The following is a 16,219-nucleotide window of genomic DNA, read 5'->3' on the forward strand; positions in this document are numbered from 1 at the left end:
CCAGCTGACGGTGCCTAGGAAGGACAAAAGCGACCACAGAGTCAAGCAACTCAGAGGTATGTACCCACAGCTACACAGACCACAAAACATAATCCAAAAAGTTGTCTGTAAGAGTGTTGAGTCCAGGCCTAGGTATGTGTGACGCAGTTGAAAATGAAGCCATGTGGGCCCCTGAAATGGCGGCTGCCTGACCTCTAAACTGGGACAATTGGATGTGAGGTAACTCCGCTGGCGTTGTACACCGTCGCGATAGGCGGTCAAAGACCGCTGCGCAATGCTGCATTGGTTAACATTGGACCCTATGGGTCCCAGGAGCCAATGACGAAGTGCGCCGGCGGTGATGATACGCACCGCCGCGGACGTCACTGCCGCGGATGTCACCGCCATTTTCTATCTGTTCAATCACTCGATACCTGATCTTCGACAGGAGAGGACCTATACTGCAAGTGCTGCTGTGACCTCGGTCTGGAAGAGACAATGGCACGTGCGTCTTGGGAAAGGGCCCCTGCCTTCACTGCACAGGAGTTGGAGAAGCTCGTGGACGGGGTCCTCCCCCAGTACACGCTACTCTACGGTCCTCCAGACCAACAGGTGAGTACATAGGGTGCAAGTTGTATGGGCTATGCCTGGGTGGAGAGGACTGGTTGTAAGAAGGAAGGGGGCAGAGTTCTACGAGCATGAAGGACTGTGAATGCATGTGCCACATGGCAAGGGCAGGGATGTGGGCCACTCACTTCGATGGTGCAGTTGGTAATGACTTCGCTTCTTCCCCGGTACATGTCATGTAGGTCAGCACCCACCAGAAGAAGGATATTTGGCGTGCCATCGCCAAGGACGTCCGGACCCTGGGGGTCCACCAGAGACGGAGCACCCACTGCCGTAAAAGATGGGAGGACATTAGCCGCTGGAGCAAGAAGACGGCGGAGGCTCAGCTGGGGATGGCCTCCCAAAGTGGGAGGGGTGCCTGTCGCACCATGATCCCCCTGATGGTCCAGATCCTGGTGGTGGCCTACCCTGAGTTGGATGGGCACTTGAGGGCATCACAGCAGACACAAGGGGGTGAGTACACTCTCATTCAGCTGACTTTGCGTTTAGTGGAGGGGTCTGGGTGGGGGAGGAGGGCTGTGGGTTTTCCTAGGCCAGGGCGAGTTCCGTAGGCTAGGCCCCTCCGTAATGCAGGCCATGTGCCACTCCACCCCACCTCTGTAGAGTGCCAAGTACAGGTATACATGCCCCAGTGTCATTTATGTGTGCAGATGTCCACCATAGCCATGTAGGCCATATCCCAGGAACTGCATCTGTAGAGCCCAACAGCGTGGCGTAGTGCAGGGGGCTGCTGTGTCTGTATTGTCCGCCAACGGTAGCGGTAAGCCATGCACTCGACCTGTCTTTCTTATGTCGTCGTCCCCCCCCCTTTTTGTGCTCTCCCTGTTCTTTTGTGCATCAGCATCATCAGGCGGAGGTACAGTGGCACCGGAGCATGAGGGGGCTGCATCCCACATGGCCATGGAGGGCCACACCACGGACTCAGAATACACCAGTGGGACGGAGGGCCAGGGGAGCTTCATGGCGGTCATCGGATCAGCAACCAGCGACACGGACTCGTCCTCCGATGGGAGCACCCTTGTGGTGGCGGCAACATCTGTGCCCCCCACTTCTACAGGTACAGCCGCCACCCCCCCACCAGCAGCCCCTCAGCCTTCGCCCCGTGCCCGCTCACCCAAGAGCATGGGCATCACCTTCGCCCCAGGCACCTCAGCCCCTGTCACCTCTGCTGCCCTCAGTGAGGAGGCCATTGACCTCCTCAGGTCACTCACTGTTGGGCAGTCTACCATTGTGAATGCCATCCAGGGTGTAGAAAGGGAGTTGCATCACACTAATGCATTCCTGGAGGGCATTCTTTCTGGTCAGGCTGCCCATCATCGAACCCTGCAATCTCTGGCCTCAGCACTGATGGCAGCCATTGTTCCTGTGTCTAGCCTCCCTCCTCCAACTTCCTCCACCCAGAACCAATCCCCTGTACCTCTGCCTAGCCCAAGCACACCATCAGACCAGCCTGCACACACGTCAACACACAAGGGAAGCTCAGGCAAACATAGGCACCACACATCCCTCAGGCAGTCACACAAGCATGACCCACATACAGACACAGCAACATCCACTGCCTCCACTGTGTCCCCCTCCTCGTCATCTCCCTCCTCCCTCCCAGTGTCGTCTACACTCTCACCTGAATGCACTACCACTACAGCCACTAGGACTCGCACCAGCACACCCACCACCACACCCGCTCACCTGCACTCACCACACCCACTACCATTTACACATCCCCTGTGTCCTCTTCCAGTTTGTCTGTGACACCCCCTCCCAAAGTACACAAACGCGGGCACACACACACCCAACATCCATCCACCTCACTACAGCCTCCAGAACATGCACCTGCATCCAAATCATCAAAAGTTACACCTCCTACAATCACCTCCTCTTCCTCCACTCCCAAACCCCCTCCAGCTACCCATCCCAGTGTTCGTCAGAAACTTTTCCGGAGCAACGTTGACCTCTTTCCCACAACCCCCACCCCTCCAATTCATAGGTCCCGTACTAGCACCTCAGCCAAAAAATCTCTGGTACCAGTGGTGCCTGTTAGAGGTATGTGGAGTGCACCGGGCACCAGGGCAGCCAGTGTGACACGGAGCCAAAGCACAGCCAGTCCCCCCGTGAAGCACCAGAAGTTGGACAGTGCCCGACGGGATAGGGGGAAGACTCAAGCCGGCAAAGCCGCTCACAAGGGTCCCGGGGGGAGTGTCGACTCAGCTGTGACTCCTCCCAAGGTGGGGAAAGGGTGGAAAAAAGCACCAAAGTCTGGGAAGAGAAGCACGGCGGAGAAGGCCGCCATCATCCCCGCTGCCCAGGAGGCCTCCGCCAGCCCGATCGTCACTGGCCAGGACGCCACCGCCAGAGTCAGTGCCCAGGAGGGCAGTCACATCGTCACTGGTCAGGAGACCACCGCCAGAGTCAGTGCCCAGGAGGACAGTCCCATCGTCACTGGTCAGGAGACCACCGCCAGAGTCAGTGCCCAGGAGGGCCCCGGCAGCCACAGCCCCGCTGGGCAATGAGGGACCGCCATGGCAAACACCGCTGCACAGGTCAGAGACAGCAAAGTCAAGCACCACTGAACAGAGCAAGCACCGCTGAACAGGGCAAAGACCTCCATGGCAAGCACCGCTGAACAGGGCAGAAACTGCAAAGTCAAGCACCGCTGAACAGGGCAAGGACCGCTGAACAGGGCAAAGACCGCCATGGCAAGCACCGCTGAACAGGGCAAGCACCGCTGAACAGGGCAAAGACCGCCATGGCAAGCACCGCTGAACATGTCAGAAACTGCAAAGTCAAGCACCGCAGAACAGGGCAAGCACTGCTGAACAGGGCAAGGACCGCCATGGCAAGCACCGCTGAACAGGTCAGAAACCGCAAAGTCAAGCACCGCTGAACAGGGCAAGCACCGCTGAACAGGTCAGAAACTGCAAAGTCAAGCACCGCTGAACAGGGCAAAGACCGCCATGGCAAGCACCGCTGAACAGGGCAAGCACTGCCAACTCAAGCACCGGTAGCCCATGTGCGGCAGGGGCAGTGACGGAACTGGGACCGTCACGGGGAGAGTGATGCACTCTGGACACCAGTCCCCCTCCAGAACCAGTGGAGAACAGCATCCACTACCTCAGTCCTTAACAGGATGAAGCACTCTGGGCACCTGTCCCCCTCCAGAACCAGTGGAGAACAGCATCCACTACCTCAGTCCTTAACAGGATGAAGCACTCTGGGCACCTGTCCCCCTCCAGAACCAGTGGAGAACAGCATCCACTACCTCAGTCCTAAACAGGATGAAGAACTCTGGGCACCTGTCCCCCTCCAGAACCAGTGGAGAACAGCATCCACTACCTCAGTCTTTAACAGGATGAAGCACTCTGGGCACCTGTCCCTCTCCAGAACCAGTGGAGATTGTCATCCACTTGAGAGACTGTGGCTTTGCACTCCCCAGGATAAAGCAGTGGGCAACCCACCCACTGGAGAGAGTTGAGAGACTGTGGCTTTGCACTCCCCAGGATAAAGCAGTGGGCAAACCACCCACTGACAAGACTTGTGAGACTGTGGCTTTGCACTCCCAGGATGATACAGTGGGCAAACCACCCACTGAAAAGACTTGTGAGACTGTGGCTTTGCACTCCCCAGGATAAAGCAGTGGGCAAACCACCACTATAGAAACTTGTGAGACTGTGGCTGTGCACTCCCCAGGATAAACCAGTGGTCAAACCACCCACTGAAAGGACTTGTGAGACTGTGGCTTTGCACTCCCCAGGATAAAGCAGTGGGCAAACCACCCACTATAGAGACTTGTGAGACTGTGGCTTTGCACTCCCCAGGATTTAGCATTGGGCAAACCACCCACTGTAGAGACTTGTGAGACTGTGGCTTTGCACTCCCCAGGATAAAGCAGTGGGCAAACCACCCACTGTAGAGACTTGTGAGACTGTGGCTTTGCACTCCCCAGGGAGGTACAGTGGGCAACCCACCCACTGTAGAGACTTGAGAGACTGTGGCTTTGCACTCCCCAGGATACATCAATGGGCATGGAGCCCCCTCGTGGATCTGGCGTGGTGCTGTCATCCGGCTGAGGTGCCCCCCCTTCCCTTCCCCCTGAGATGCCTGTTGTATTTCAATCTGATGCCCCAGCAGTGTTCTCTCCGTTTTGCTCAGGTATCTGATGTGGGCCTCGCCCATGCATTTTGGGGCCAGTGGTCCACGGACATTGAATGGTGCATACCTGCACTACTAAAAGTGATGTATATTTTGTTGAATGTGTATATATATCTGTATATATTAGCTTACTGTATTTTTATACATTACAATGGTTGCACTCATTTCCTTTTGTCTTTGCATTCTTCCGGGGGGTTGGGGGTTGTTACTGTGATGTTTGGATATGCATTGGTGTGTGTGTTGTAGTGGGTGAGGGTCGGGTGGGGGTGAGGGTGTTGCGTGTGTGTGTCCCTGACTTTTGTTCCCCTATGTCGTAGGTGCAGTACTCACCGTTGTCTTCGGCGCCGGCATTGATGATGATCGTACATGAGCAGGAAGACTATCGCAGGGAGTATTTGGAGTTCCGGCTCCATGGTGCCCTCCTTCCTCGTGGAGTGTTTGAGGTGAGCATTTTCCCTTTGAAATGGCTGTTTCTGTCGTGTTTTTATCCACGGTGAATCCGCTCCGGAAAAGGTGGCGGATTGGTAGTTTGTGATACTGTGGGCGGTACTTTGTCTCCTGCCTCTCTGTTGGCGGTGACCGCCGCGCTGCTTGTCTGTACCGCCGTGGCGGTCGGAGTGTTAAAGTGGCTGTCTTTGTTGGCGGTTTCCGCCATGGTCATAATTCCCTTTTTTTTTCCGCCAGCCTGTTTGCGGTCTTACCGCCGCTTTAACACCGTCCGCCAGGGTTGTAATGACCCCCACCGTCTTAAGTATTTTTCTTGCTACTGATAGACCAACCTTATGCACAGGATAACATTGGAGTTACTGTTTTACACTCAATAAGCTGTAAGTTCCAAATAGGAGCAGGTAACCAATCCATGTTTGGTGTCTTTGAAATTATATGAAAAATCCTCTTTCATTGTAAAGTCTGATTTTAACTTTTAGAAATTTGGCATTTCCTGCCTTAGATGTTTCATGCTGATAGCCTCCCATGGGTATCACGACTGTGTGTAGCTGACAGTTGGTCTTTGTGTTTCACTCATGGACAGCCACACACAATAGAAAGCTTAGGTGTGTCTGGATGAGCCCTCACTGGCAGGATGGGAGGGTGGAGCTTGGCACAACCCTCCATACGCTTGAATGAGCTGTGCCTAAACACAAAAGGCTACATAGACTCTGTAGTTAGTCTGGAGCCAAGGCAGAGAAGGCAGGATGTGTGGAGAATTCAAAGGGAAACCTCTAGAAGTTTTTGCCACCTTTCAGAGGAAGGGTGCCAGGTATAAATATTGGACCACAGACACCACCTCTTCAGTACACTTCTGGACATGTGAATACTCTGTCAGGAAGAAGGACTCCTGTGCTGCTAAAAGGACTGTCACCCTGCTCAACTGTTGATCTGAAGGAACTGCTGCCCGGCTATGCTGACCTGCTGCCCGCTGCCCCCTTGTACTAGAGCTTAAGGGACAGAAGGTTCCACCAACCTTGAACCCAGCACCTACACTCTGGCATCTGTGAGTTCTACCCTGCCAAGTGGTGCTGCCCCAGTCCTGGACCCTTGGAAGTATGCCTGAAGGTGCTCTGCCAGCCCACCTGTGGATCTAGCAGAACCGGTGCATCTCCCCTACTTTGCGGTGCAAACCCAAGTGGAATCAAAGCACCGCAAACCCCAGGCTAGTAGTTTGGCATGCACCTGCCTAAGCCGTGTCCCTCTGGGAACGTGACTGGGACTCTGGGCATCTCAGTCAGTCAATCCGTTTTTATAAAGTGCAGCTACTCACCCGTGAGAGTCTCAAGGCGCTGGGGGGGGGGAGGGAAGGAGCCTCATCTGAAGAGCCACATCTTGAGGTTCTTCCTGAAGATGGTGAGTGGCGGGCATTGTCTGAGTGCAGGAGGAGGTTGTTCCAGCTCTTTGATGCAATGTAGGTGAAGAATCGTCCTCCGGCAGTGGTTTTGCAGATGTGAGGGTGGTGGCCAGGGCCATCTGGGTGGAGCAGAGGGATCTGGCGGGGTGTGGAAGAAGATGTGGTGGTTCAGGTAGTCTAGTCCTGCGTTGTGTCTGGCCTTGTACAAGTGAGTAGCCTGAAGGTGATTTGCTTCTCGACCAGTAGCCAGTGGAGGGTCCTCAGGTGTTGGGAGTTGTGTTCTCGGTGTGGGAGGTCCAGAATGAGTCTGGCGGCGGCGTTCTGGATGAGTTGTAGTTTTTTTATGTTTCTAGTTGAGGTGCTAGCATAGAGGGTGTTGCTTTAGTTGAGCTTGCTTGTGACTAAGGTGTGTGTGACTGTCCTGCGACAGTCTGCTGGGATCCATCTCAAGATCGTCCGAAGTTTGTGGAGTGTGTGCCAGCAGGAGGAAGTGACTGAGTTTACCTGGCGGGTCATGGATTTGGAGGAGTCAAGGATGATGCCTAGGTTGCGGGCCTGCTCAGTCGGTGCAGGGGGGACGCTGAGGGATATGGGCCACCAGGAGTCAACCCAAGCTGAGGTGGCATTTCTGAAGATGATGAGCTTAGTCTTGTTTGAGTTGAGCTTGAAGTAGCTGTTTCTGATCTAGGTCACAACAGCTTCCATTCCTGAGTGGAAGTTCCTTTTGGCCATGTCCAGGTCTTGAGTGAGGGAAATGATGAGTTGTGTGTCATTGGCATAGGACATAATTTTCATACCGTGGTTTCTAACAATGGCTGCTAGAGGAGCCATGTATACGTTGAACAGTGTGGGACTCACCGGTGATCCTTGGGGGACTCTGCAGTTGACTCCTGTGGGTCTGGATGTGTAGGACGGGAGCCTGACCCTCTGCGTCCTCCAAGAGAGGAAGGAGTGGATCAATTCCAGGGCTTTTTCACAGACTCCTATGTCATGGTGTCTGGTGCATAGAGTGCTGTGGGAGACCGTGTTGAAATCTGCTGAGAGGTCGAGGAGTATGAGCGTTACAGTGTCTAGGAGTAATCAGATGTCATCAGTGGCTGCCAAGAGGGCTGTCTCTGTGTTGTGGTTGCTGTGAAAGACAGACTGGGAGCCGTCCAAGGAGTTGTGGGTCTAGATAGAATTCCGTAGTTGTACGTTGATTGCTTTCTCCAGTACTTTGGTGGGTTACAATAGCAGCAAGATGGGCTGTAAATTCTTTAGTTATGATGGGTTGGCTGAAGGTTTCTTCAGGAGAGGCATGTTTCCAGTCCTCGGGGAAAGTGCCACTGCTAACATCGCCATCTCCCCTTCGGTTGGCTCCTGAGGTGTGGTGGGGTTCCTTGTCATCTGCTTCCCGACAATCCACTGCAGTGGGTCTCCTCCAGGCTCATCCTCTTCTGGTGGCATCATCCAGGGTGAACACGGCTGTTCCTGTGTCCATGTCACTTCTGGTGGCTCCCATTTAAATCCATAGGGATTGTGCATCTAAAGGTCCATACGGGACGCCGCCCCTTCCTCCTCCAGGTAGCCTTTTCCCCTTCCTCCTCCAGGTAACCTTTTTTAAAGGCCCCATACCTTTTTTTCTGTGGCGAGAGAAGACGGACATCCTCTATATTAGTGCGAGGCGGAGGTGAAGGCACCACCCAACCTGGTAGATTGTCCGCCTCCTCCCATGCCTCTTTGTGCTTTTTGGTGTTATTTTCACTGAAAAACTTAAACCTGCATATCTCAGGTTTTGCTGAATGGATTTTTGTCATTTTGAAATTATTCTATTTATTAAAAATTACTCTCTTTTTCTAACCTAGTGTGGGATCCTTTTGTGATGTGTTTTTACTGTGTGACTGTTTGAAGTGTTGCCCAAATACTTTATAGATTGCCTTTGAGTTAAGCCTTACTACTCTGTGCCAAGCTATGAGCACAGGTTAATTTATGGTTTGCTTGTGACTTCACCCTGCCACGGATTGCGGTTTATGCTTGACTAGGGTATTACCCTCCTTAAACTGTAACCTAATTTCTTGTGCTTAAAACGGGGCATTACACTTATTATTTCCCTGAATGTAACTTACCTGGTAGAATGCAGTACCATAAGAATAACATGTAGGTTTTGTCTCTTTTAGAGTGTGAAAAGTGTGATTGTGTACTTCAATTGTGCTGTACTGTACAAATGTGGCTGTATCATGTTGCATGTTGTTGTTTGCCACTGCATGCTTTGTATACTGTCTATGGGGGGGTGAGTGTTGTGTCTTGTATTGTGCCTTGTCATGTGCATATATGTGTGGTGTGTCGACGCTGGAATGCAAATGCCCTCTGAATAGTGTGTAGTCATAATCCCAGAGTGCCCAGCTACATGTTGCTGGTATCCTGTTTTTTTATGTCCCTAGAATCACATAAATCTAAATGCTTCAGCCTATCCCTTGATATGAGTATGGTCATGGATCTATCTTGTGACCTGAAAGTGTGCATTAAGAGTGCTATCGTTGTACAAAAAGTGGACTGTCCCTCCCATAGGTCTAGCACATAGAGCAGTGGTGGTGTTTTTACTGTCATGTGAATTCATAGTTGTAACTAGTTCTTTTTAAATTTGTCACTGGTGTAGAAGCCTACTGTCCCACTTGTATAACGTTATGCTTCTGTACGCTAACCCAGATACTGGTGCAGACATTCCAAGTATATGTTTTAAGTGTTTCTGCATGTGGCCTGTGTAGTACACGTGCGGTATTTATGAGTGTATCAGAGCAATGGAGACCTGTTGGATCCATTTTGGATACTCAAGTCTGGCCATGTGTAAAACATGGAGGGGAAGTGATTTTCCAAGACAGTGGATTTGTATTGCTGACATTGCTCAACCTGGAGATCTTGGTTTAACAAGAGTGATGTTGTGACTGACTCTCTTCTGTTTTTATTGGAAGACCAGGACCTTGCCACTGGAACTTTGTCTTTAATTCACTGACCTATTTGGGTGATTTATTTAGTTGGGGTTCTTTATGGGTTTCTTTGTGTATATTTTAAGGAACATTTACTTTAATCATGAAAAAACATGTTTTCATTTCATTGTATACATAGCTTGTTGATTATGGATTAAAGAGTATATATTGTAATATCTCTAATGAGCTGACCAGATTGATTTTGATGTACTCATGTGCTGTTGTATTTATTCTGAAGTACTCATGCACTGTTAAAATAACTAGAAGCCAGTCATGGCTTGTAGGGTGCAGAAGGGGCGGGGTGAGGCGGCGCACGGAGGAGGGGGAATAAACATTAAATTATATAAAAAAACAGAAAACACTTACCTGGACGCCGTGCACCGCTTCCCTCCGCCGTCTCCTCTGCTTCATCGCTGCATGCACAGGCTCTCACTCTGCGGCCAATTCTGATGTTGCTAAGAGCAGCATAAGGATTGACTGGGAGTGCCCAGCCAGAGCGCTCCCAGACAGACTGGGAGCCTGTGTAGGCTCTCTCCAGCCTGGCAACTTTGTTACTGGGCTGGAGAGAGCCTACAGCGCATGTGTGTTTGGCCAGCACAAGACAGCCGGCCAAACATACATGCACAATGAGTGCACTCTCCCTCACTGCTCGTCTCCCCGGTGGCCTCGCCTCTTTACCAGAAAATGCTAATAAACTCAGTTTAATATCATTTTCTGGTAAATGTTTTGCAGCTGCCACTGCTGGCAGAGGGCAATGCTCCTCTGCTTCAATGGAGGAGCCGCCCCTGTTAGAAGCTTTGGCATTTTTATACATTACATTTTGTATACAGATTTTGTCTCTTGGATTAAGCTTGGAGAGCAGCTTGGAGATAACACTTAAAAGGAAGTCTGAACCACAGCTGTTCTGAAAGTGCAAACAGTGAATCTATATGTGTCTGCTCTTACTCACTTTGGCCCTCATTATGACACTGGCGGTAAATCCAGCTTACCGCCATGCTGACGGCCACAAACTTACTGCTGCAGTGGCGGATATCCTTTCACCATATTATGACACACCAATCCAACAGAATTCAGCCACATACACAAATCCGCCAGACCGCAGGTCAGTGATAAAGTGGCGGGCCCAAAACCCATGCCGTTATGCCAACAAAACAACACCCATCACATTATGACCCACGAATCACCATGGCGGACATTCAACGGCGGGAAACCATTGGCAGTACATACCGCCGCGCTCAAAATGGACACCCACATACAAAACAACACCACATTGGCCAATACAAAAAATACACACCTGACAACCATACACACACCGCACCCACTCACCCACAGCACTATAAAAACACACACCAACATTACCCACAACCCTTTACAAACATAAATTACTGCCAGGAGACTAAGAAGAAGAGCACAGTGACAATTAGACACACACACCACATACAGCCATACACCCCTCATGCACTCCACATCACACACCCCACCACAATACTCAACACACCAACACACATCACACAATGCCCATGGCTCCACAAAGGCACCCCCATGAGTTAAGGGTCATGGTGGAGGAAATTGTCAGGGTAGAGCCACAGTTCTTTGGAGCACAGGTACAGCAGATATCTATAGCAAGGAAGATGGAGCTATGGCAGGGAATCTTGGACAGGGTCAACGCCGTGGGACAGCACCCAAGAACAAGGGACGACATCATGAAGAGGTCGAACAACCTACAGGGGAAGGTTTGTTCCATAGCAGCAAGGCATCAGCTCGCCATACAGAGGACTGGTGGTAGACCCCCACCTTCTCCCCGACAGCTCACAACATGGGAGGAGCAGGTACTGGCAATACTGCATCCTGAGGGACTCGCTGGAGTAGCCGGAGGACTGGACACTGGAAAGTCAACATTTACCACTTATCACCCCCATGACTTCATGCCATCACACCCCTGCACCCTCACTCCCATCACTTCACTACATCCCACACACTGCACCCACACATATGACCAAGCACAATGCCCAGACCTTCATACCATACCAATACATGGACAGCCCTCCCAGCCCTGAATGTACACCCATCACTAAAGCATATACGGCATAGGGAAACTAACATAACGAAAATGCATCACCTTACACAAGCAAAAGGTGCAGGGCATCACCAAACATAGAGGGGAATCTACAGAAGTACAAATGCCATACACTTGAAGCATAATACATCATTTACATCCCCACAGGTACCCCAGCCAGTGTCAGTGGAGAGGAAGTGCCACCACTACCCAGTCCCCCAACAGAAGAGGCACCCAGTGATGACAGTAACTCTACACTTCTGGATCTGGAGGACCTACCTGGCCCATCAGGGACCACTGGACAGCCGGTCAACCAAGCCCACTCACAGACCACCACAGAGCCTCCCCCATCAGGAACCAACACCACAGCACCCACCCAGCATACCCACACCTCTGTCCCCAGGACACATCAATCAGCAGTGTGCCCACCTGTACAGGGACCCCAGGCCACACCACGCCCACAAGACAATCAGGGACCTAGGGTCAGTGGCAGTGGGCACACTGTTCAGGGGACAGGGGCACAGGCCAACAGGGACACAGGGAGCATTGCTGTGCACCAGCTGGAGGACAGGAGCAGGGAACTGACTCTCCAGGAGGCACTCTCTGAGATCCTGGGAGCCTACCAACATTCCGAGGACACTATGGGCCAGATCCTGTGACTGGTGGATACAATCCTACCACAGTACGGTCTGCTGTATGGGCCTCTAGACCAACAGGTGAGTACACTGTGGGCACGATGCATGTGGCATGAATGCATGGAGATGTGTTTGAAGGCATTGTGTAAGGATGGGCGGGGGATTGTCTTTTGGTGGTGTACATGTTGTGAGCTGCCCTATGTGTGTTGCAATGGTGATAGGATCGGGTATGGTGGGCCATGTGTGTGACAGGCTGGACTGTTTGTTTAATGGAGTTCTCCTGTATGTATTACCTCTGCAGGTCAGCGCCAATCAAAAGAAGGGATTATGACGTGCCATCACCAAGGACTGGCAGACCCTGGGGATCTATGGAGACCCCACTGACAGAAACGGTTGGAGGACCTGAGACACTGGGCACTGAAGACTGCGGAGGAAGGGGTGCCCGTCTGACCCTGACCCAGATGGCCCGCATGCTGGTGGTGGCGTACCCTGAGCTGGATGAGCACTTGAGGGAATCACAGCAGCCACAAGGGGGTAAGTACTGTTGGTATCATTACAAATTATGGCTGGTGGGGTGGTATCCGGGTGGTGGTTGTGTGTTAGTGGGTGCCCCTAAGGCCAGGCCAGACATAGCAGCATAGGTCCTCAGAAGGGTAATGGTTGCATGGCAAATACAGGTAACCTAGCGTGTTAGTATTCACTTCTAGGCATGGCTGGTTGGGTCACAGGTGTGCTGCAGTTGGTGGTGTGGGCTCCCCCTCATGCCTTGGTGACTAGTCATTTCACTGGTAGTGGAATGCATAGTGCGTAGGCCTGCTCCCTGTGTGTGAGGTATGCCAACAGTGGTGTTGGTGCAGTCATTGACCCAGTGTATCCTTTGTCTCTCTCCCCCTTTCTTGTTTTGTCATCCTGTCCTTGTGTGTATTAGCATCATCCGGCAGAGGAGCAGAGGCACGGGCGACAGAGGGAGCTGCATCCCACAGGACCCTGGAGGCAGAGTCACCGATGCCGAGGGAACAAGTGGGACGGAGGTCGAGGGGATCACCACGGCGGAGACTGGAGGAGACAACACAGACTCTGATACCTCCTCTGATGGCAGCTCCCTGGTGGTGGCGGACACCTCTGTGACCACCCCAGCTGCAGGTACAGCCACCACCCCGTACCAGCACCGCCCTCCCACTAGCCCCTCAGCGAGTTGCCCGTTCCCACTCACCCAAGAGGGGGGGGCATCACCTTTGCCCCAGGCACCTCAGCCCCTGCCCCAGTGATCCCTGCTTCCTTGAGTGAGGAGGCTATTGACCTCCTGAATTCCATCTCTGTAGAGCAGTCAACCATTGTGAATGCCATCCAGGGGCTGGCATCCCAGATGCAGCAATGCAATGCTTTCCTGGAGGGCATTCATGGTGGTTTGGCAGCCCAACAGAGATCGATTCAGGCTCTGGCCTCCTCTCTGATCGCAGCCATTGTCCCTGTTTCCACCACCCCCCTACAACTTCCATTTCCCAGTCCCATTCTCCTCAACCCCAACCCATCCCAAGCACACAGACAGACAAGCATGCACACAAGGCAACACACAAGAGTGGCACAGGCAAACACAGGCACCACACCTCATCCCACAGGCACTCACACAAACATCATACTGTTGCAGACACAGCAACATCCACAGCCTCCATTGTCTCCCCTTCTCCTCCTCCTCCACCTCCCTCCCAGTTACATCCACACTCACACCTGAATGCACTACATCTACACCCACCATCAGCATCACCATACCAAACAGAACACACTCAACACTGACAGACACCTCCACAACATCCATACACGCATCCCCTGTGTCCTCTCCCACCATGTCTGTCCCCCCAAAGGACACAAACGCAAGCACTCAGACACCCAACAGCCATCCACCTCACATCAGCATACAGCCCATGCACCTGCACCCAAATCCAGCAGACAAGCACCTCCAACAACCACTCCCTCATCCTCCACTCCCATTACTGCTCCCTCCTCCCGCCCGATGTCCCTAAACAGATTTTTCTTTCCCAACTTGACCTCTTCCCTACCCCTCTCCCCCGTCCTGCATGTATGGGCAGGGTTCCAAGGACTCAGCCCAGCACCTCAGCCAAACAGTCCACGGGGACAGTGGTGGAACCACCTACTCATGCTGGTAAGGATACCAGACCTCCAACACTGAAGGGGAAGGAGCCAGCACCACCAGGGATGAAAGGGAAGAGTGCTGCACCAGCTGTGAGGAAGGGGCCAGCACCAGCTGTGAGGAAGGGCAAGCAGCCTGCACCAGCTGTGAAGAAGGGGAAGGAGCCTGCACCAAGAGCTAGAGAGGGGAAGAGCCCATGCACCCCTGCCAAGAAGGGTAAGGGATCCCCAACCCAGGAACAGGAGGAGACTAGGCACTCTACACCAGTGGAAGCTGTCAGGCAAATACTGCCACCACCACCAGCTGTCACGGGGCTCCCACCGCCAGCTGTGGATGTGCAACAATCAGTGAGTGCAGGATTTGCCCAGGAGCCTTCTCCATCAACCACCACCATGCAGCCATCAGTGAGTGCAGGGGCTGCCCAGGAACCTCCTCCAACAACCACCACCATGCAGGCATCAGTGAGCATAGGGGCTGCCCAGGAGCCTCCACCAACAACCACCACCGTGCACTCATCAGTGTGTGCAGGAGCTGCCCAGGAGCCTCCTCCAACCACAATGCAGCCATCACCGCCGGCGGAAGCCATGTAGTCCACCGTCCAGGGGCTACTGTGTGGGCTGCCCCCTCCAGAACCAGTGGGAAAGACACCCACTTTAGAGACTGTGGCCTTGCACTCCCAAGGACAAAGCAATGGGTATGCTGCCCCCTCCAGAACCAGTGGGCTTGTTCCCGCATCGGCTGAGGTGCCCCCCCCCCACCCCTGAGGTGCCTGCCTATTTGCAAACTGATGACCCTGCAGTGTACTATCCAGATGCGGTCAGGACTCGAGTTGGGTCTTAGACTGTGCCTGTGGCCATGAGGGCCCTTTGAACATTGTACTGGGCAGTGTCCCTTTGTGTAAATGTGTACATATCTGTTTTATTGACAAATGGAATTATTAATTTTGATGTTGATCTGATTGCAATAACTTTAGTCAATTCCTGTTGTCCTTGCATTATTCTGTCATTTTTCAGGGACACATTGATTTTCGTGTGCAGCTGGTGTGTGTGTGTCGGGTGTGGGTGGTGCGTGCCACTCTCGTTTTCCTCCCACCCTTCCTTGTGTGCTAGGCGGTTGTACTCACCGTCGTCGTCTTCGTCGGCGTTGGTGTTCCAGGTGGAGCATGACGTAGAAGATCATCGGGAAAACATGCAGTTCATGGTCCATGGCAGCGTGGTTCTTCCCTGTGTCTCTAATGGGGAGACCTTTCACTTCTGAGCTCTGTTTCCCCTAGGCTTTTGTTGGCGTTTGTTAGAAATGGGGTTTCTGGTTGGCTAGGGTATGCACCTCTGCCAGGCAGAACTTACCCACTCTAGTCAGGGCAAGGGAGTTACACGTCCAAGATAACCACTGCTCACCCCCTTGGTAGCTTGGCACGAGCAGTCAGGCTTAACCCGGAGGCAATGTGTAAAGCGTTTGCACAACACACACACACACATGTGACGCAATATCCCCACCACAAAGGAAACACAACACCAGATTATATGAAAATATACTGTATTGTACACAACGTAATTATTAGACCAAACATCACATATTAGTACTATCCTGCTACCTTAGCAGTTCTCAGAACGTTACACATTAGTTACTCTGCAGCCTAGCAGTAGTCACACATAACACACAGGTTAATCAGTATTCTGCAACATAAGCAGTAGTCAGGAAAACACATTATTACATCACAGCACTTATCATAAGAATATCATAAAATGCCCATAGTAGGAACATTAGAAAACATATGGCAAGTTAGAAAAACATATTAGCAAGCAGGTTCATAAAAGGAAC

Source organism: Pleurodeles waltl, chromosome 2_1, assembly GCF_031143425.1.
Source record: "Pleurodeles waltl isolate 20211129_DDA chromosome 2_1, aPleWal1.hap1.20221129, whole genome shotgun sequence".
Taxonomy (NCBI): Eukaryota; Metazoa; Chordata; class Amphibia; order Caudata; family Salamandridae; genus Pleurodeles; species Pleurodeles waltl.